The sequence below is a fragment of the Malurus melanocephalus genome, unplaced genomic scaffold (assembly GCF_030028575.1).
Source record: "Malurus melanocephalus ecotype Western Australia unplaced genomic scaffold, MMel_1.1 scaffold_58, whole genome shotgun sequence".
Classification (NCBI taxonomy): domain Eukaryota; kingdom Metazoa; phylum Chordata; class Aves; order Passeriformes; family Maluridae; genus Malurus; species Malurus melanocephalus.
This window is the reverse complement of record NW_026623290.1, coordinates 1,061,871-1,083,675: the sequence shown is the minus strand read 5'-3', so window position 1 is coordinate 1,083,675 and position 21,805 is coordinate 1,061,871. Positions and strand designations below refer to the sequence as shown.

The following is a 21,805-nucleotide window of genomic DNA, read 5'->3' as shown; positions in this document are numbered from 1 at the left end:
TAGAATTAGAGAACTGTTCAATTCACATAGGAGCTCTGGGGCAGTGCAAGGAAATAAAGCAATTTCCAGCCATTGGAGAATATCCAGTGCTTTATTCAAGAAAGCACCTTCCTTCCCCAAGCTCCCAGTATTTCCAACAGGCTAACTGGTATCTGATTATGCCTTGAAAATTAATCAGTAGTGCAGCCATTGCTTCCTCTCACATATGTTCTTTCCCTGCTCTCTGAAYTCTGTGGAACATGGAACAAGTCACAGACAGGTTACAGCCTGAGGTGTCTGGAGATTAAATGTGAGGCAGGGCTCTGTCTCAGAATCTGTGTCAAAYGAATTAGCTTTTAAAAACAGTTTGGGAAAGCAAGAAGCTGAAATTTTTCAAGTCCTAAATTGGCAGCCTAATCCCTGGATGACTTTTCTTCCCCTCTTCTTCCACTTAAAAGTTTGCCTCTATAAATAATTTTGATGTGCAGAAAAACAAGCAGACTCTTGGCCCACCCAAGCCTTTTCTTCAGCTATGAATTCACCCAGTTTGGCCATATTTCACCATGGGAGTAAAATAGTTTTCTACTCCTGGCTGGTGATCATCACATGCCTAGGAAAAAAATGATTTATTACACTTATCTTGGCTGATGTAATGTAGATACTTCTCAAAGTGTCAAACCTGCTTTAAAAAAATCTCAGTAAGGTATTTGTCTTCATAATGCCATTCACAATGGGAATCCCCAGGTTAATTATGTGTTACATAAAGAAACAATTGTTGCATCTTAATTTCATGGAATGGTGACACATATTTGTACCATATTACACAACAGACTGTTATTTTGCTGCGTGGTTTTCAAGCATTCAAATTAACAAGCACATTCTGTTCTTGCCATCAGAGAGGGGATGAAAATCYGTAAATTGATGAAAATGACAGAGCAAGGTTGGTGTGCTTTAATTCCCTGCCCAAACTGAGACACCAGGACCGTGGCACCTTTACTTTTATACCTTTTGTACCTTTACTTTTGATCTGCTCCCTCTAGCCCATGTATATCCCTGCTCTGTTTCTCACAAAGAAATGACCCAGAACCTTTACAGGGATATTAGAGCATCTTCCAAGCCTACCTGTTTATTCACACACACAGGCAACGTATTCACTTTTTTTTCTTTGCTGCTGCTGCTGCACATGGCACGGACACCTTTATCAAGCTGYCTTTGTAATAACTACTTATGTTTTGCTGAATGGTTGGAGCTAATTCAGAGCCCAGCCACGTGTCTGGATGCTTTAAACTATTCCCTCAAASATGCTGCACCCTGCCACTGCCTATGTTTCATCTTCCATTCCAGTATCCACAGTCTTTCAGCCCTTCTTCCCACTGTTTAATTTGCATCAGCTGCTAGCAGCAAATCTTATTATCTCTTTCCCTTCCAGTCRTTCAAATTATAAATACTGACCAGCACCAATTCAGAGTGGTAACTGGATTCACCTTACWTTTCTTTCCATCCCTCCCCATGTTGCCTTATCCTACCCACCTTTCCCAGCCTTGTAACTAGGTTTTTACTACACAGACTCTTATGTTTCTTACTCCATAACTCCCAAAATTTATTGATTTTTTTTTTTTTTTGTAGGAGGCTCTCCTTTCATCAGCTCTGACTCATCTAGGATGCCACTGATACAATTCTGCATGAAAATCAGCCTAGGTTCACCCTTGAAAGCCATGAGTGAAACTTTATATACTAATTTCTCCTTTGTCCTCTAACTCCTGTACTTTAAAAAAAATACAAATCATATTATCAAAGTGCTTATAATTCTATTAATATTCTTAGTCATTGGGTCTCCTTATCCCTGCATTACTCCAGTTCCTGTGGTTGTGTTATTGGTGGTTCTTTCATGACATCAAATAAGTTTTTAGACATAAGGAATCAATTATGATTATTTACCTTGCTGAAYCTTGTTTAGACAGTCAACTGCTGAATCTGCTGGCCAGTTTTAATGATTTCTTTTCAGTAGTTCAATTTCTTAATTTCCTTACAACTCCCACAGGAAAAAAAAAAATGGGCCTCACCTAATTCAGTGAGTTCTAACCTTAATCAAATATCAAATAACACAGCAGACAATGTGCAAGCAGTGATTTGTGTACAAAGCAGCCAGCAGGGTCCCACAGCATCCTGCTTGTTCCCATCCTGGCTGTCYACAAGCTCTGCCCGGGTACCCATGGCTCCAGAACACATCCCAATCTCARCCTGCACAAACTCTCATTATTCCAGCGCTTAGAGTCTCTTATTATTTTCCAAGTCACACCYTGAAACACAGAAGCACATTTCTTTCTTCCAGGTCTAAGCCTGCTCCTCACAAAACCCCTCATATCCTTCTGCTTCCACCCAGGGGTGGCTTTCCTGGGCAATCAGAGGGCACRTGGCAGCTTCCACACTGGAATAACCACCTGCACATGTCAAAAAGAGATTATCCTGAGGCTCTCTGTGTGCTGGTCACCTTAAAAACTTRCTTTAAATAGGACCTCATGCAGAAAGTTGAGAGGTAAGGACACAAACCAATCCAGAGCTCTGCACCTTCCTCTCCCATTTCAGTTTTCATTACTGTAACCTTTCATGTCTCCTGCATCCATCCCCTTATTCTGATACATGTCAAGAGCTACCTGAGACTTTTTCCCTAAATTATAAATGGCTCCCTCAGGCTAATTTCTTTTTTTCCATATCACAAATTCTCTTTGGTCATCTTCAGCAAACACCATCAAAGCCAGCCTTCCCACCTATCCCTCCCTACACCCTCGGCATCAGTGACAGGAAGCAACTATGATTCTACAATTTATTGTATTAGCACTTCTGAAACAAGAAAGGAACCATTGATTTTCCAAGCCAAAGGCACATGGGAAAGCACAAAAAGCACCTCTGCTCAGCTCAGATCAGAGAGGAAAGAGACACTGCAGAGGAGAGGGCTTCCCCCAGCCTGRTGCCTGCTGCCTTTGAAGAGGGAGGATGGAAGTACAAGCAAGGGGCTCGCTGGTTATTCCCTTACAGGTGTCAAAATAATCCCTCTGACACAGGGTCCTTCTAGCTGCTTGTCACATTTAACAGAGAAATGGACAATAACAGGGAAAATATGACCCTTTCTTCTCTTTTTTTTTCTTTTGAATGCTCTATACTAGTCACCTAGAGAATGGCTGATAGCACTGAGGGTAATTCAGGCAAAAATGCTGCAGGACCCTCTTTGATGTCTGCTCTGATTTAATAGAGGTTCACAAAATGAACGGGCAATACAATAATACCATACAAAGTTACAGAATACATGAGAAAGCTGGGTCAGAGGGAGATTTCACCAGACAGTTCAAGGGCAAGTTACTAATCATTTCATTCAGAAGCTGGGTTAGGAATGACATCCTGCAATGAGTCCTGGGGATGTGATATCCACAGTCAGAAATCAAAGATCAACAAGGTCCTTTCAGGTGAACCATCTGCCATTAACCACTAACGAGGGTTTGCAGGCCTGCAGAGTCCAAAGGCTCATTTCATCACAGCCCACATGTCCAGGGGCACAAATTAACTGAGAGCCATTAYAGATGAAGGATATTTATACCTTAAATTTAMTTGGAAAAAAAATATTACTAMGAGGAAAGYAAAAATGAGGATCRAAATGAAGCTTCTACTTTATTACAGGAGATGGGAACTTGTGGTGCTTGTCCACGAGGAGCTACCCAGGAGCATGCAGGTGATTTTAAACATTTGGACAAATCTACTAAGAACATCAATTAGATCTGGCAGCTGGATGTAAACTTTTTCAAGCCACCTTTAAGTATTGTCCCATCTATAATCCTGCCAGCACAGAGTCATTTTAACACCTGCACACTCTGTAGGAGAAACAAAGAAACCTGGTCTTTGAAGAGTTTGAGGAGCAGACTGAAGAAAGGGAGATGAGTTCACAGAGACAGAACTATGATGAGGGGAGGCAGCTCTCAAGCAAGTGGGATAATTGATGTGCCCCACTCATTGTCCCTTGTGCTGCCATGAACATGTCCAATTGCCTTTTTCAGAGATGGAGAACAGAAAGAAGCAAATGCAGGGCAGCTGACAAATGTTTCACCTCCTAGAGACAGCATCAGGTGAGAAGCACTCAGGACTYGTAAAAACAAACTGCAAGTTTCAGAGTCTCTGAAAACCTTTGAACTGCCTGTTCATAGCAAAGCAGATGAAACTTTATCAGCAGAGGAGACGCTGACTCCAGATTACAGGCTTTCAGCGTTTCTCATCTTGCAGCTGCACTACCTGAGAAAATTTGCATAAAAACAAGCTGCCTTTTTCTTAGGAGTCCTTTTATGATTTCTACTGAAAATGATAATCCTCTGTTTGTGACATTGCAATCATTTCTGCTACAATCAAGTGTTCTGTCCAAAAGGAGGATTACTGCTTCTGCTTGGAAAGTATATGGACTTCAGAGGAACCAASGAGCTRCTTTCCAAGCAAATGACCTTGGTAAGAGAGAACAAAGAAGACAAAGATCTAAAAACAACACTACCTGTGATCAGAAGTGCCTCTTCCAAGAGGTGTCTGATGCCCTTYAAGTTCACAAAAACTTATTTTCCTACAGAGGAGGAGATGGAGACAAAGGAGACAGAAAAAGCGGGGAGACATTTCTCTTTACGGTGCCACTCCAACATTCACTCAGATTTTCCCTTTGACGAGCTATCAGTGTTTTAAACCTAAACATCACAGAGACTTGTATAGAAAACCCACTGCCGTGCTCAACTCCATCCTTTCAGCTGTGTCCTGTGAGGAGGAGCATCGCTGCACGTGGCGCTGAATATCAAACAATTCGCTAAAACCTGCGCCTCTGGCAGCTGCTCAGAAATCCCCAGAACAAACAGTTAAAAAAAGAAAARAAAGAAAAAAAAAAGCCTTTGTTTTTCTGCCCTTTTTTCCCACCCAAGAACATAATTTAGCACGACTTTCCACAGAGCAATTTGCATGGGATTACCCACAGTGCACTGCATTATGGTAATACATTTCAACCTCTGATGCATATTAGACTGACAGTCCTAAGAATCTGTTAAAGGAAAAATAAATGATACAGGAAAATGATGATGTAAGACAGGATGGTAAACATTCCACACTTGTGTAATCTGCCAAAATTCAGGCTAAAATTGGCCTAAGAAAGAGAAYGAGAGTATTGTGCACTCAGAACAGCTTTAGGGAACGTTCCCAACTCAAGCAGAAAAYAATACCTGACTGAGACATGGATGTAATCACGAAGGAATGGGAAGTACAAMAAACCAGAACTAAGAGCTGAACAGAAGACAGGGAGAGGTTTTCTTCATTTCTTTGATTTCCCAGCGGGCAGCACCCTGGGGGGATATTCCTTCTTGCCCATCCAAGGATGGYTCAGTTCACTGCACTTCACCACACACATTCCCTCACTCTGCCTTCTGCTCCTCTCCCAGTGATCTCTAATAGATCCTGGACAGGCTCTGAGCTCAGAAACAGCCATCCCAAAATGCTGAGCCTCAGAGCTGTACGGTAACAGAACCCAAACCACTCAACCCTTCAGCAGCTCCAGCTGGGGAGCAAACACTTCCTCCTAATTTTTGCTAGAATTGGTCATTCCCATAGGAAATATCCACAGGAAAATGGCACCAAATGTTAACTCTCTYCTTCAATCAGTTCCACACACTGTTTTCCTGGTAATTGAAGCAATCAGCTATCACTCCTCAAAACCTGAACTGAGGGGTAAATMACTTTTGGTGTCCAGGGAAGAGCCATTTAACTGGCCAGGGGATTTCTCTGCAAAGCCCTCGGACAAACAGGAACAAAATGTACCAAGGAGGGAACCCAGTTAAAGGGCTGGTCGAGGGGAAGGTATTTGGTGAAAAGCAGGATTTTCCCATCAAGGTCTTKTCATTACTYCTCTCMAAGTTAAGTYACAGAAAAAYGAACAAAATAAGAGTCGAGGCCAARTGATATTTGCTGAAGAGGAGCTATAGAGATTAGTGTATTAATTAATCGAGACAATGATGTCASCAAGGGCCTGACCTTTATTCCTGCCCTAGTAACAGCTTTGTCCCTGGTGACTTCCAGCCTGCATGCTAAAGCCATTTAGATACACCCCTCAATTAATRGCAGGATACCCTCTGGGAGGCAGGAGAGCAGCAGGGATGCTGAATCAGAGGAGGAGTAACCTCAACAAAGGCATCTCGTCAAGGGCACTGGCAGAGCTARGGAGAGAGCCCACAATTCTCTTTACCTCTCACACTTCACCCCTCGTGGCTAGGAACAAAACTGTTTGAAGGTATTAATCTGGAATTCTGCCATAATTTAAAAAAAAAAAAATAAAAAAATTAGAGACTGATAAGAAATAAAGATTAAGTTTCAAAAAAAATACAGGAAAGAGCCTGGTATAAAAAGAAATTTTATCCTTTTTTTTGGTCCACACTCCTCCATTCAGAGGTCACAACTTCCCAAACCACAACCAAAATTCACTATGTTACATTAAACATTTGTCTGGCACCTTCTGGTCCRCAAGTAGCCAACACCTGTCACCTCTCAGCCATCATATTTGAATTTGGTCAAAAAAATTTCCAGTACAAACAAGCCTTTAACTTTAGGTGCCAAATTAATTTTCATTAAAGCCTACAGGGTTACCTCACGTTAGAGCCCAGCTACAAAAATAGATTTCCTTTCCTCTTCCCTAGCTATTGTTGGCAAACATTAGTAATAGTGAGAGAAGCTATTTTGGGACTTTTATTGGCAAGTCTTATGTTCAGACACTAAAGGAAGTAATTGGCTGACAGTGGGAAAAAAGCGCTAGACGCGGCTTTCAAGAAAATACCAATTTCTGCCAAGCTCTTTATGCACAATTTCTCTAAAAAAAAAAAMCCAAAACAACAGAAAACCAAAAGGGTTTATTAACTGCTGCTAATAGAGGACACATCTGTGAGGATGAATGAGAGAAAAGACATGTGGAAATCTGTCTCAGATTGATCATCACAGGCGTCCAAGGACACATTTCCAAAACACAGATACCACAACAAACACACCCATAAAATAACATGTTCACCATGTACAGACACACATTTGCACACTCAAAGGTGTGAGAGAACATGTTTTGAGCTGGTTCATTCATATCTGTGCCCACTTTCAGTGGTAATCTTCAACCACTTTTTGCACTCACTAATATTTCCTGCACACAAACACTCCACCAGAACAAACACTCACCTCTTGTGAGTCAGGAAAAAAAACAGAAACATTCAGAGATTCATATCTATTTCTCTTGTAAATTGTGCTCACAGTCTTCACTCATTTATTAACACCGTGCTAATAATTTCTAGCAATTAGTGTTAAAATGGGAAAACACGATAATGCAGATCTTGGTCCTTCACAAGTGAATTAATTACACTCAGCAAAACCTGTCACACCCAATATGTACAAAGGAGTAACACAGACTTGTTTTTCTAGTTACCAGGCATTTGCTTCGGTGTAACTAGGATTTATCAATCAATGAGCTAAGAAAAAAATACAATAAAATTCACTAAATGGAAACATAAAAATTAAGCACTTTTCCACAAAGCCAAGCTGTGCAGTACAATTACCCAGACTCTTCCAGACTCCAAATGAAAATCAAAAATGATTGGCAAATGATTTAGGAAAAATATAACCTGTTCTTTGTCACTTCTTTGTCTGGGTGTGGAGACAGCACTTTTGCCAGCACACAATGGAAAATGCAGATTATAGTGACACATAATCATAAATTTGTGCTGTGTCTGCATCCCAAACCCAACAAGGATTGCGTGCAATCAGTGAAAACAAAGTCTTCACTCAGTCCCTAAGTGTTAGAGGGGTTAATCACCCACTCACAGACAAATYGTCAGCTCATTACATGGGTTACACTCGGAATTATTCTCTCCGTGCATCCCACCACTGATTTCCCCTCCAAGTGGAAAGCAAATTCTCTACAATCCCAATACACAGACACTGAGCACTGTATACATAACAAATTTTGTGCTGTAGTACAAAAAAAAAGGACCATAGACCATGGAGGAAAAGAAAAAATCTTGAGTCTTTTACTTTCATTTTCTTTCCTCCTTTCCTTCTAAATTCAAGAACATATACATAAATGAGATTTATTTTGGGATTATGCCAAAGCCTCAGTAGTATTGACACAGAAATATGGGTAAAACATTTCTGGTTGTCTTGGGAGCATTCTGGCTGTCTTAAAGGAGAAGGCCTTCAATTACTGATTCTGCCTTTTTGGAAGCTCTTTAAGGTTTAGATTCTGGGTGAGGAGTTATGAGAGGTCCCATTTAATTCAGTTTATCATAGCTGCACACTCTCAAATGGAATCAGTGGAACTGACTGGAAAGAGAAGGATATTTAATGAAGCACCTTGGGGGTTGAAATACCTGTTATTCAGTCTTCATGAAATAAGCCTCTCTTCAGAATTTTACATTCCCTTATTTCAGCCAGTCAGGATCTCCAGCAAAGCCAGCCTGACCTTAAATGCCATCTGGACTGTGCTTATGTATTCCAGGCACACCTGCAAGAGCCACATGTTCTCATTCTTGGGCTGCATGAGCACATTAAACCAAATCTGTACCACAATAATTTGATCTCTCTTCACGCTGTCTCTCTTTTAAGAATCTTTTCATGTGAATTCATAAAATCTACCTGAGGTTTTTCTTTCCCAGCCAGCGTAACAGAAGATTTTTTTCCAAAAATTTATGATTTTGGTAAGATTTCTCCTTTTTAGCAATGGACTCCCAAAAGGTCCCATTCATGCTGCACCAGCCAACAGCACATTCACTAAAATGTTATCTCAATACCCTGTAATTAGGATCAAAGGCCTGAACCGGTCCCCATTTACACATTTATGGGGCACTGAGCATCTCTGTGTCAACAGGCTGAGGGCATTCTGCAGGGTGTGACTCCACCCTGCAGCTGAAATGCTCTTATTTTGTCCTGTACTCCTCTGCCATTAAACCCATCCATGTAATTTTAAATCCCAAACTGTTTATGCTGAGAATGACGTGCCTGAAAGGCTGCAGGAGACCCTGAAGAAAGGTAAGGAGAGTTGAGAAGATGTGAAGGTTCCTTTTCAGCTTTCCATAAACACTGTTGGAAATAAAAGGAGAAAACATCACAAGGGGTAAGCTGCACCTCTCCCTTGCCCTACAAGCAGCAGAGAAAGCTCAAAGCAGCAACTGTGGCAGGCACTGCCTGTGCTGGTTTGTTTTCCACMCTCCTGGCACCCCTCAGTCACTGAGGTGTCACTGGACAGGAGTGCCCATGGTGAGGGGTCTGTCCCACCCTTCTGCTCCAATCCTGGCTGGAARAAGGGATGGGACAGAACCTCACAAGGCATTGATCTCCTCTGCTGTCCCGTGGGATCCCACAGGMRAGCATGGGATGGAAATGCAGGGATKSCAGCCTTGTGAGCATGCACTGCGCACCTCCACTCCAATTAGTTACACAAGGGAGGGAGCCRACAGACAGATCTCCCCCCAGCTTTACATTTATTCAAAGGTCACCAAGGAAATGTGATTTTTTTTNACTCCAATTAGTTACACAAGGGAGGGAGCCAACAGACAGATCTCCCCCCAGCTTTACATTTATTCAAAGGTCACCAAGGAAATGTGCTTTTTTTACACTTTGAACAGAGATTTCAGAAGCTAATGAAACCTGAAGTCCATGACTGCTGTGTGCATTTTTGTTTCAGTCTTTTTTTTTTTTTTACAACGGAGCTTCCTTTCCCTTTCACAGGCTGCTGCAAGCTCCCACATGGGCTGTGGCAGGAAAGATTTAACTGAGGGTTATGCACCTCTGCCTTCTTCCCAYCCTACCTGCACTAGGAACTGTGCCAGTGTCACACAGCAGCAGAATGACACAGAGCTCATCATAACTTTAATTGCAAAGCCATAATTTTAATTGCACCTTGCCTGGTACAGACCCACAGGGAACATCCATGTGCATTCTACAAAYCCACACAAGATACAGGAGCTCATGAAGTAGAATCATTAAATCATTTAGGCTGGGAAAGACCTCCCAAAGTTCCACCTTTGTGTTAGACTCAAGGATTGCTGGTACCACTGACCTGTGCTTCATGTTCTGCCTACCAGCAGAGGAAAATGTTCACTCACACACACACASAGAGCCTCGGACACAGCTTCTGCCAAGCACAACCCCTCGTGTGCACAGCCAGAATACCCAAATCCACGTGAAAATCATAATTATGTACCTGCTGTCCCTCCCCTGTGCTAACACAGCCCTACAAACCAGCAGGTTCTGTCCCAGGCACACACCCTGCCCTTGCTGACCCCCGTCTCCAGAGGGGTTTGGGAATCAATAACCATTTACAGCCCTTCCATCCACACTGCCAAGCTTCTTCTCCCCTGTTTGCAGTGACAGACAGGCAGCTGAAGATGCAGGACATCAGCATGCACAGGAGGGGAGGTGGGCACTGGGTCAGCATCAAAATCAGGAGATGCTGCTGAATCCAGCCGAGGCTGTTCTTGCCTCCTGCAACCAACTGAGCAGAGCTGCCACTGTCCCAGAAACCTCCTGCTTTATTCCCAGGACATCAATGAAGATCAGAACGGGGAAATAACCACAGGCCATTTTCCTGAAATAACTGTGCAGAGGAAAATTCAGAATAATCCCATTCCCCTCTTTCCAAAGCCGAGGCAATGATCTTACTCACATAAAAAAAGTGCTGTGTGATCAAYATCGCACCAAAATGACTCGATGCTGTATCCTACAGAGGAGACTGCATGAAAATAAACACACTTCAGGCACAGCAGGATGCCTTTAWAACTGCCAGGATGCCTTGTTGACCTTTTAAAGATAATGAGCAGGCAAATGCAGTGCACCTGAGWGCRGCCAATRCCTGTGCCAGTGGATTTCACCCAGYTTTGCAGCATCCAGAATAACCAAAAATCTGACATGAGCTCTAATAATGTACCTCTGCCACAGCCCACAGCCCTCTTCTCACCTGCAGAATCAGCACATGAATATCCCAGAGCTACTCAAATTCACCCCACAGCACGGCCTCATTCTCAAAGCCCTGAGTTTCTCACTGTATCTATATTCACAGATCTCAATTCTGCATAGAAACAAATCCTATTATGCCAGGCTTGAATCTCTCCTGGGCAGAGGCTGGCATTAATATAAATATAATTACKGTTGTTTAATAAATGTACAGTGTCTGCCGATCTATCTCGTTAAATTAACCACAAGAGTGAATTTTGCATTAGTCCTGACAAGGCCTATTTTCAAAGCTGACATTTAATACCAGGCCCCAGTACAAATCATACTTCAGGGTACAAAAACCAAAGGATTTGGTGAAATTAAATGTGTGGAATCACAGAAGCAGTTTTGGTGGCTTGTTGCAGGTACCCAGCCTGTGCAACACCTTTACCTGGAGCTGATCAGTCAGAGAAAGAATTCAGGTAATTTCTGTGTATATGGAGGTTAGCATGGCTGCTCCTGACCCAGAAAAATCTTCAATGCTCTGACCCCTGCAAGCCCTTCCCATCACTGAACACACTGGCTTGATCAGAAAAGTGACCTTTCTGTCGCTCTTTCCAAGCCAGCCTGAGCTCCACTTTCAGATCCCATTTATTTCATTCTCCCTCACTGGAAGGGACAGAAGGGCAGCTCTAAAAAGGTCATTACAAAATCTGTGTCCAGCTGCCTGCTGCACATCCACAGCTCCCACCCTTGGTGGAACAGCTCTGTCTGGTGGCACAGGGTTGATTTCAGGTGCTAAACTGGGTSTAGGGGAGCTGGAGGTTGTGAAAAAGTCACCAAGGAGCCCAAATTTGTTTGTTTGTGTTGTGTTCTAGGGTTGTGGCCCTCCTGGTCCATCACAGGCAGCGAGGCGTGAAGCCCTTCTCCCCACTCACTCAACAGATCCCAGCCAATCCTCCTCAAGGCTAGACAGAAAAATATGAGAAAGGCAATAAAAGTAAAACTGAAAGTATAATACAACATAAAAAAAAGGCTAAAGTAAACACCTTCAGAAGTGTTAGATTCATACTCCATTGTTTTCGTGTAGAGATAGCAATTCAAACCAAATAATCTCACTCCACTTTCAATTATCTTGCAAGATAAAATCAGTTTATCAACCACCAGCTTCCCCTCCAAACCAGAACAAGTCTCTGCACAATCTGCTGAGCAGTATCTTTTAAACAAATGAGTACCTTAAAAAAAAAAAAAAAAAAAAAAAAAAAAAAAAAAAAAAAAACAACAAAAAAAAAAACCACCTATGAGCAAATGCAAACTGCCCTTATGGATCCTGCAGCAAAAGAAAATCTATATTTCCATTCTAAAAAATATTTTATAAAATAAGTGATCTCCAGCAGGATTAAGCCACTGGACAAAATTTCTAGGCTATTTTTAGCCCTGGCTGTGCATAGCTGTACTTCTCCCGCAAATTCATTTACTATATCTTCCTCAAACTCATTATAAAACATCTTTTTCATTGCTGCTTTGTATGAATCTCTGATCCAATTTCATTGTGGAATTCAGTCATTACTTCCAGCACCCCCAAAGGAAACTTTCTGCTTTATTCATGAAGCTAAGAGGAGGTGGGAAACAGGGAGAGATTTGGTGAGAAACATTTTGAGAAAGATGCTTTATCTAAGACCAAACTTCTTTGTGAGGGTATGACAGGGTACACATCACCTTTCTCAGGAAGAGCTGCTCAGCTCTTGGGTCATGTTTTTGGTCAGACCCCACAAGAAAAAAATATCCCTGCAAGTTGAACTCCCTKCTTCCCTGTGAGGGATTGGGGCTGTTCTATTTTAGGTCAGTACTTTTGCTACTGAGTTGTGCAATTAAGTCCCTTTCTGGACTCAAGGAAAATCTCATTTTTCCTTTCTTTCCTCCTGGCTCTGGGAAAATCTCATTATTTACACAAAATATTACAGCTCTTACATGAAAAGAAGGGACGGGTTCAACAAAAGACCTTCTAGCAATCTAAATCCTTGCTTTGAAACAGCCAGACTGGAATCTGAGTTTTCTTCAGCCAAAAGAGGGTCATGATCTACTCTGTGATCAGCTGTTTTCAATTTCTGCAAGTTATTTTAAAAGCCTGTGTTTTCACCCTAGTSCAAAATGGGAACATTGGCTTGAAATATCAGGAGATTTCAAAGACAACACCTGCTTTCCACAACAACATATCAACATTTTTATCTTCTCTGGCAAAAGGTGCTGAGGAAGTGTTGACTGTGGTGATGATGACGACAATGGAAAATGAGGTGAAGCATCTTCAGAGGTGTTGAGCCCTGCATCAACCCAGTAATACTYTGGTGTCTTTAAATCCAATCCCTAAAGCAAAAATGTTGGACTAGGACTAAGTGAAAAATGAACAGAATAGAATGTTTCCCATTTCTGGGTCAGAACAAACTGAATAACTCTGTTTTACAGATGCCAATCCACAGCAGATAGATAAGGTCCTGAAAAGGAACAGTTTGTTCCCTTTGCTCTCAGTGCAGTGACCTAATAAATCCCAGAGGAAGAAATGAGAAGGGCAAAGGCAATCAGCATTTAGTGTCATCATTATTGAGGACACCCTGACAAGAACAGGCCATAATCTTAGAAAAGAMTAATGTGGTTATGGGTGGGAAAAGACATCCCTCTAACCAATTAAAGGCACTACTTTAATAAATATGTCTGTTTAAAAATCTCATCCATGCAATGATTTCTACAGCAGTGGTCCAGAACTTATTTACTGGTGATGGTCTCAAATACATTCTTGCTGTTCTGAGGCCTGACTGTCATCAATTTTTACTTTTTATCTTCTTATATCCATTTCCAACAATGGCTGGTGTCTATTTTTGCTATTTTCTTTGTTCAGTGACAATAAATCTATGCTGTTATTCTTCACAGGATTATTTTCACGAGCCACGTTTAGGAAAATGACCTCTACTGTTGTTTACTCATTACAGTCAGAAATACTAGTAAACAATTAGTGCCAACAAACAAGAAACTGAGACTGAAATAACAGAATTCTGTCTCACTAWAATCAATCATGCAGATTTTTTTCATCAGTATCATGAGTCACTGTCCTCTACACTAATTATTACTTTCTTTTTGCTGCTAAACCAGCATCATTTTTAACCAAACATGTCCTCAGTTCTTGATTAGAGAACTATGCCTTCTTGAGTATGCAACCAAATCCTTTATAGAAAAGGACTCCATTTCTATTCATAATACTCTCAAATTTTYTTTCCCCTCTTGTGGTCTGCTTTGCCTCTAATATTTCTCCAGCTCTGAAAAATCACCCTTATTAAGGAAAAAAATATACAAGAAAACATGTTAATAGGAACTGTGTCCCCTGCCCACATTAAATGTAATTGGGTCATGATCACTGGTGTCTAGGTAACCACAAACTCCCACAACAAAGATTAATTCATCATTTCCTGTTACAGCATAGTCCAAAATAGCACCACAGTTGATACYGCATCTTTTGTGTTAGAAGTTAGTCATCTGTAATGTTTGGAATCTTTAATAGTATTTACTGCTGCCACATGAAATCTCAGGTAGATCTTGCCCAAACTGAAATCCATGGCCACAGTTACCTTYTTGCATGGAATACAAGTACTTCTGAGGTATTTTATCCTATTTTGTAGTTCAGTTCAGTGTGCCAAGCAGGACGATTTCCCAGATTTTGCCATCCTACCTGCAGTATGTMGACCTGAATTATCAATAAATGAAGATGTAGCACGCTGCCTTTCCCCATCCCAGCCTGACATGCTACTGCTCTTTCTGTCCTCCCCTAGCAAGGAGCAGACCAGAAGATGGAAATGTTTAAATTCAAAAACTAAAATTCCAAAATTTTCCTAGCAGGTTCCAGTATAGCCAGGTAAATTATACCTTCTCAACAGAGATKATGCTTCAATTAATCTTACTCATCRCTCAGGTCTTTAGTGTGGAGACATTTGAGAAATTATTGCATCTGCAGTTTTTCCTTCATTGGTTCTGTTCATTGAGTTTGAAATTTATTTTCACAGGGCTTTCCACCTCACATTTCATGAAAGATTAGCTCTCCTCTTCCAAAATCTAGAGAACCTCAACCACGTGATCTCCCYGAGCACTGGAACATGGCTCACTTCCCCAAGAAAGGTTTTCTGCTTCGTATAAATTTCTGCAACCAACATTATCTTTCATTCCTCCTTTCATTTACACCTTTAAAAAGCTCTCTGGTAAAATCACCAAGATTTTTGTCTTTCCTTTTCATCAAAARCCTTGCAGAACCCTATCCTATACCATTCCATGGATTTCTCTGCTATCTGTTCCCAAAATGCATCATCCAAACACAGCTTTGCATCTCATACGCCTGCTCTAGACAGACAATGCACTGTCACATTGTACTTGTCTTTACTCCTCTGTCCATTTTTGCTCAGTAAGGCTCATTTATGACAACTGCTTGGTTGAAAATATCTCAGTGGTTGTTTGTTTTGCAGCACAAAACATTCAGAGATATCCTTCTAATTCTCCATAGAGAAGAGTGTCACACATCATCAGCATTGAACGTCTCTAAATTATCTTCTCTTGGCTATAAGTAACCAATTTTTTTYTTTTTAATTTATTTCTACCATGTTCAGCCTCCTCAGGTCTGAGCCTTCCCTGCTTATGACAAGTATGCAAATGATTTCTGAATTGTCCCCAATATCTGCATCTCTGCACGTTGCGTGCTGTGCCAAAATGTCTCTTTCTAGACCACATATCTTCACTTGTAGATCTCCCACCATCTGGCAGCACATGTATTYCTCAGACAAATTCGAATAAAAATTAGAATATAGCACATCCAAGGCAGATCACAGAAGTTTTTTGGGGCTTTTTTCTTCATCATCCATATGCAGTATGCAATGCAGGGTCTTACCTAAAGATAAGCCATAAAACTTCAAATTCCATCCCAAAGTTTCCTTCTAGGCTTATCAAATTCTGTCTCAGAGTTCATTTGGCATAAGCATACCCTCACTTTACAAGTTTATCACATACAGAAGCACATATTTCTGCTCTGGTATTCAAAACTGAAGTGTTTACAATTTAGTTGGCTTAATTTACTTTAGAAATGAGTTAAGCCAAATTTAATTACGGCCACCTTAATTCTGCTTCAGAGTGTTGACATGTAGCTTAATGTGGTTTAGCACAAGAATTTCCACTTGCACCTTTAGCTAATTCAGAGGCACTTTCCTGCATGTTCTGATATAGACAAACTATTAAAGAATTAAGCATGTTTAATTAATTATCAGAAAAGATTGAAAGGTCACTTAGGTTGCATTGTGTAAGTACCTCTAAGGGAACAAACTCTAAGTTACTAAAGGTCTCTCTAAACCAGCAGAGAAAAATAACACAAATGCAGCTAAAACATCAGGCAGAGGAATTCAAATGAGAATAAGGCAGTAATATTTAACAATTACTGACACCTAGAAAATACCAAGGGACCAGATAGATTTCCAGCCCTGTGATATTCTCAAATCCAGTCTGGGTATTTTTCTGTTTACAYAAACAAAAGTTAACGGGCTTTGTACAAAGCTGCCTGGGTGAAGCCCAAAGGATTACAAGAGGTCAAACCAGAAGAACTAACAGTCTCAACTGAGCATCAAAGCTTCAGGAATATATTATTGAGATTCTGCTTTCAGTGGTTAATGCTTTTCCCAACAACTGCAGCCTTCCCTGCTGCAGGACAGGCTGCACCTGGACATGGCAGAGGAGGTCAGGATAACGGTGCTGTGACTCTGGAATGTTTGTCAAATCTTCAGTCCAGACTTGAGASAGAATTAAAGAAAGGCAGGGAGGCTGTGGAGCTGGGCCACAGGACACTGTTATCCTACTCAAGGAGCTGCAGTAGGAGCAGAATCTCCAGATGTGGATTTGTGCAGTGTCCACCTTCTCTAGCTGGAAGACCTCACTCCMGGACAAACCCCATCACCTGGCACAGTTTGCAGACACACAGATATTATTTATGATGTTTAAGGTACCAGGCAAGGGCACATATTCTGATTTAAGCAAAAAAAAATCTGAGCACTCTGTCAGAGAGGAAGGRATTTAGTACTTCCAATGCAGAGAAATAATAATCAGTTCTGCTACATTGGGCAATTGGAAACCATTTTTGTGGTAGAAAGAAAAGTAGACATAAGGTAACAATCACTAAAAGAGTTCAGTGTGCCTGAAAGGAAAATATCTGGATTAGAAACAAAACAAKTAAATGAACCAAACAGACAAGAGCTGGGTGGAACCAGGATGTATCTGCAGGTTTTGAGACTGAAGAGAATGAACAGAACATGCAGGGCGATTTTAGGGGAGACCAAACATGGGCCCTGAATTACAGTGGATAACAGAGGTGTGAGTATGGATAGAGCTGGCAGAGGAGCAGACTGGAAACCACTGCAGCTGGGGGAAGCACATTTCACAAGGATTCTGAAACCAGCAGAAGGAAGATCAGCGTTCAAAATACAGTTTATACTTAATAACAGCWTATACATATTATAGGCATCAACTGGTAGAATTGACTGCTTCGGGAAGGTCTGTCTGATAAARGATTACAAAAGAGTATGAAAAAGCTCATTATTTCAAGTTTTGAAAATGCTAATCAGGGCTCATGTTGTAGCGTGTGAAGCGGATGAGAGGCAGGTCAGGCTGGTGGGATTATTTCCTTCCCGTGTCTTGGTGTAATTGAATCAGCTGCCTTGCAGGCAGGTTTTGTTTTCCTCAGAGCCCTGAGGAAGCAGGGTCTGTATGAGGCAGGATACCTGATTATATGGACCAGTGATCTGATCCAGCATGGCAAATGTTATGCTACTGAGAGGAAAGAAATTCATCCCTACAGAAAATCCTGTCATCAAAAACTTTGAACTTGAGATGCTGCTAAAAATCCATGCATAGTCAAAGGCAAATGTGGCTCTTTTAGCCTGTGCTTTTCCACCTACCCATTCTTATTTTCCATGCCTGAGGAGTTCATGATTAGACTAGGAGCTTCATCAAAGGGCAATTTTCAGCTGCCAAATAGATTTGTACAATAAATCCACACGGGGCCAGATTAACAAGCAAGAGAGACATCAGAAATCAAAAAGCTAGCTGCTGTAATTCCCCAGAAAACTTGAAAGGATGATGTGCAATGATATTTGGGTTTTTAAAGGGACACCATTGAAATGCTGCAGTTAGTTTTCATTAGGAATGTTGCTTTWCTATTCCTTATCCTTCCCAAGAGTTTTTTTTTCTTTGGCAGACTGAGATCCCATGGTCATTCAAGGTCATGCCATTCGAGATTTCTTAGTGGGCTTCAAATACAACATTTCATCCAGGAATATAAATTTAAATAGAAAATGAAAAACAATCTTCAAACATCGAGTTTGCTTCACTTTTATACTTTTTTCTGCTTGCTCTAATGATTTGTTCTGCGAGTGTAGCTAAGGYTCTAACATCTGAAGTCAAACCAGGTCCTCAGCTACGCCCATAAACTGAATAAATACAACTCAGAGATTAGCCTGACCATAAATTGCTCGACATTTTCAGCCTTCTGGCACTACAAAAGATTGTTTGACTCCTGAGCATGACAGMACTGATTTTAATACCAGGAGAGCTTGTTCCTCCTTACAGCACACAGACAAACCTGCCCTCTCAATCACGAGGTGACAGCATTTGTTGTTTTTATGTCTCCACATGAGTACACTGGTTTTGTTCATTTTCAGATGGGGACACAATAGCAGTCACTTGTCAGCAGGGTGAAAAAATGGAGGTGAGCCATTGATTCATGTCTTGTTCCCTCACAAAATGCAATTTCTTCTCCATGCAACCCCAAATAGCTTTTTTGCTTCAAGCACCTGGGCTGCCCAGATTAGTGATGTCAAAAGCTGGGTTTCTTCCATCGAGTCCTGCTCTCTCAAATGCTGGAWGATGGATATGACAGGACACTTGCACTCCTGATTCTATGCAGTCTTGTTGCTCATCCACTTTGTGGAGAAGCAGTTTGATAGCTCCTGTCGGTGCCTATCACCTCTTTCTGGAGTGCAGCACTGGAATATGGGAAGACTGGCTTGAAATCAAATATCTGGGGAAGTGCAAAAGGAGCTGAGGGGGGAAAAAAAMCCCATAAACAATCTGGAAACATCAGTTGTTGACAACACACTGGGGAAAAATAGAAATTTAAAGGAAGATCAGCATTCAAGATGATGCCTGTTTTCCACTCCCTAGCCCCATGGTGCCTGCTGTGTCCCAAGATTTAACAAAAAAAACCAAAAAAACAAAAAACAAAAAAATCCCAAGGAACTATCAACTAGGACACATCATTAATGTTGTTAAAATCGAAAACAAGTGAAAGAATGCAGGAGATTTTCAGGATTTGTTGGAACAAGCACTCCAAGGGTGAGTCTCAAGCAGAAGGGGTGAACATAAGAGCCAAAACTACAGCATGARGGTGGAAAAGGATGGGCCAAGAAAGAAATGACAGCTCTGCTTTTCTGTTCTCCAGCCATGCTCACCAAATCTGAACAGGACTGGACTCAGCTCTGCAGAGTCAAATCCATTACGATCTCACCTCTGTTGTCACGTTTTACTGTGCTGCAATCTAACTGTATGGCATGGGATGGGTCCTCAAGGTCATAGCAAGTCAGGGACACATCTGGCTCAGCATCCCAGGAGAAATAATCCAAATAAGATGTGAGAAATTAATTTAGTATCTTCGTTCATGAGCCAGTTAGCGCCAGTGATCATCTTGTGTCATACATAGAAAAAGAAATTAATTCCAATATATCATTCCTTGGATACTCATCAATAGTAAGGAATAAAGTCATTCACAAAACACCAACATTTGGCAAACRTTGAAAGGAAGGCTGAGTGTTCTCAGCAAAAACTTTCATGCAGTCACACTAATGCCAGAAAATGGGTCTTGTCCTACATAGGGTTAAAAAACCCAAACCAGTTCTCCTGCCCAAAATAGAGGAAACAATAGGAGGGAAAAAACCCCAACAAAAACCAAAACAAACAGCAAAAACAACCCCACAAACAAACAAAAAAACAACTGAAAAAGAAATAAGCCTTCTTCAGRAGTGATAATAAGAATATGGCCCTACTCAATGACTGATCTTTCCCAAAACAGCAAGGTTAAACTGACTCTGGAATGGATCTGGAAATGGGAAAACYGAGTATGGAGAGCAGCATTACTCTCTTACAAATTTTACAGATTAATTTAAATGCACACAAATAGMCCTCCCATATGGCAACCTTGAGCATCTTCAACAAGAGTTAGCAGGTATCAAAAACATCCATGAGTTTTGAAAACAGAGTTGGTATTTTTAYCTCCTGTAGTATTGGTCAACTTACCTTAATACAACAATTATTCCCCATCAAGAAAGATGAGAACTACTGGGGTGGTCCTACAGAAAAACCCKGGTTTTCATGTAGATATAAAGGCCAAAGAATCTCTACAATGTTCTATGATTTGCTTTTCCAAACAATCAGAGAGCCAAAATCAACAACAATTCAAACAGATCTGAGCACAGTTAAGCATGYGCTTTCTTAGTTAGCATCCTGTCAAATAATTAAAACAAACMAACCAATAAAAAAACCCTAAATCCTCCTACAATTCAGATAAGAATTTAATATATGTACTTCACATARCAACCTTGTAGATACAGGAATCTACAGGAAAGACAAACACCCTACAYCTCCTGATTTGTTTGCTCAGAACCCCCTTCTCTCATCTTCCCCCACTCCCTAAATGYCATTATTCCTCACACAGCTCCATGGAGTGAGGCCCACAAGCCCAAAAGGTACAATTAGGATATCTTACAAAATGAATCACCAATCACTTAGTGCAAAGGGGTGGTGGAAATAACAGAGGAAGGAAAATGAAGCAAATAGGAYGCAAACTTTTGCCTTGGGTAACAACTTGAGAAAAGGGAAAAAAACCAACACTTTTAATTTGAACCATCAGTCCGTAGATTAATATTAGATAATGATATTTTTCTATACTTTTCTTGCTGTTACAGCTGCTTCCAATTTGAGCCACTTTGGACCAGAACTGGAAGCAGACCTATCAGAAAGAAAAATCATTCATCATTTCTTATTCTCAGTGTCTGCTTTAGAATGAGATCTCTAGAGCACTGAAGGTCAGCTAAAAACCACACATTTTAGAGATGATTTTTTTTTTWWWAAAAAAAAGAAGCTTTTGAATGCTTTTGAGACTAACTCATACTCAAGAAACGTATAAGCTCTGGGGCACAAAAGAAATCAGAAATGAAGAAAAGTTTGTCAGGCTCGCAAAGGTGTAATCATTTTCCAGAAATGCACACCAGAAAGTACAGAATATATCCTATTTCCTTACTTTTTCTGTCTACAACTACGTATCAAACATACTTTATGGCAAGAACATCACTGAAACCATTTTTGTTGGTGGCTGAATGCTGGCAAGAGGCCAAATTAAAATTATTTGCAAGTTTCTGYACCAGACTTCCAATTACAAGAACAATATTCATCTTAGTGGAGAACAGAAGCAGCACCACGTGACCTGCAAACTCCATCAAAACAACTCAATTTCTGACTATTAACTGTAATAAACTGCTGATGAATAAAACATTCGTAGAAAATCCTCACAGAAATTTGGTGCGCAATCTTCAAACGTAGGGAAGATAAAGAAAATATTTAATTGTGTGCTGATAATTATGAAAAAATAGTGCTGCAATTCAGTGGTCAATCATACATGGGGAGTAATTTGGCTCATCTGGACAGAAAAAGATCAAACCAGAGAGGGCYTCTTCTGAAGGATGAGAAAGAGGGAAGGCTTTCATCTTGGCTTATTTCTTTATTTCAGCCACTCTTC

The 21,805-nt window shown here is 40.9% G+C and overlaps 1 protein-coding gene across 1 annotated transcript in view; it reads right to left on the bottom strand.

The window, feature by feature from the left end:
- AGBL1 (AGBL carboxypeptidase 1) overlaps window positions 1–21,805 on the bottom strand; it is a 291,262-nt gene that overhangs the window by 88,473 nt on the left and 180,984 nt on the right. The window lies entirely within an intron of this gene.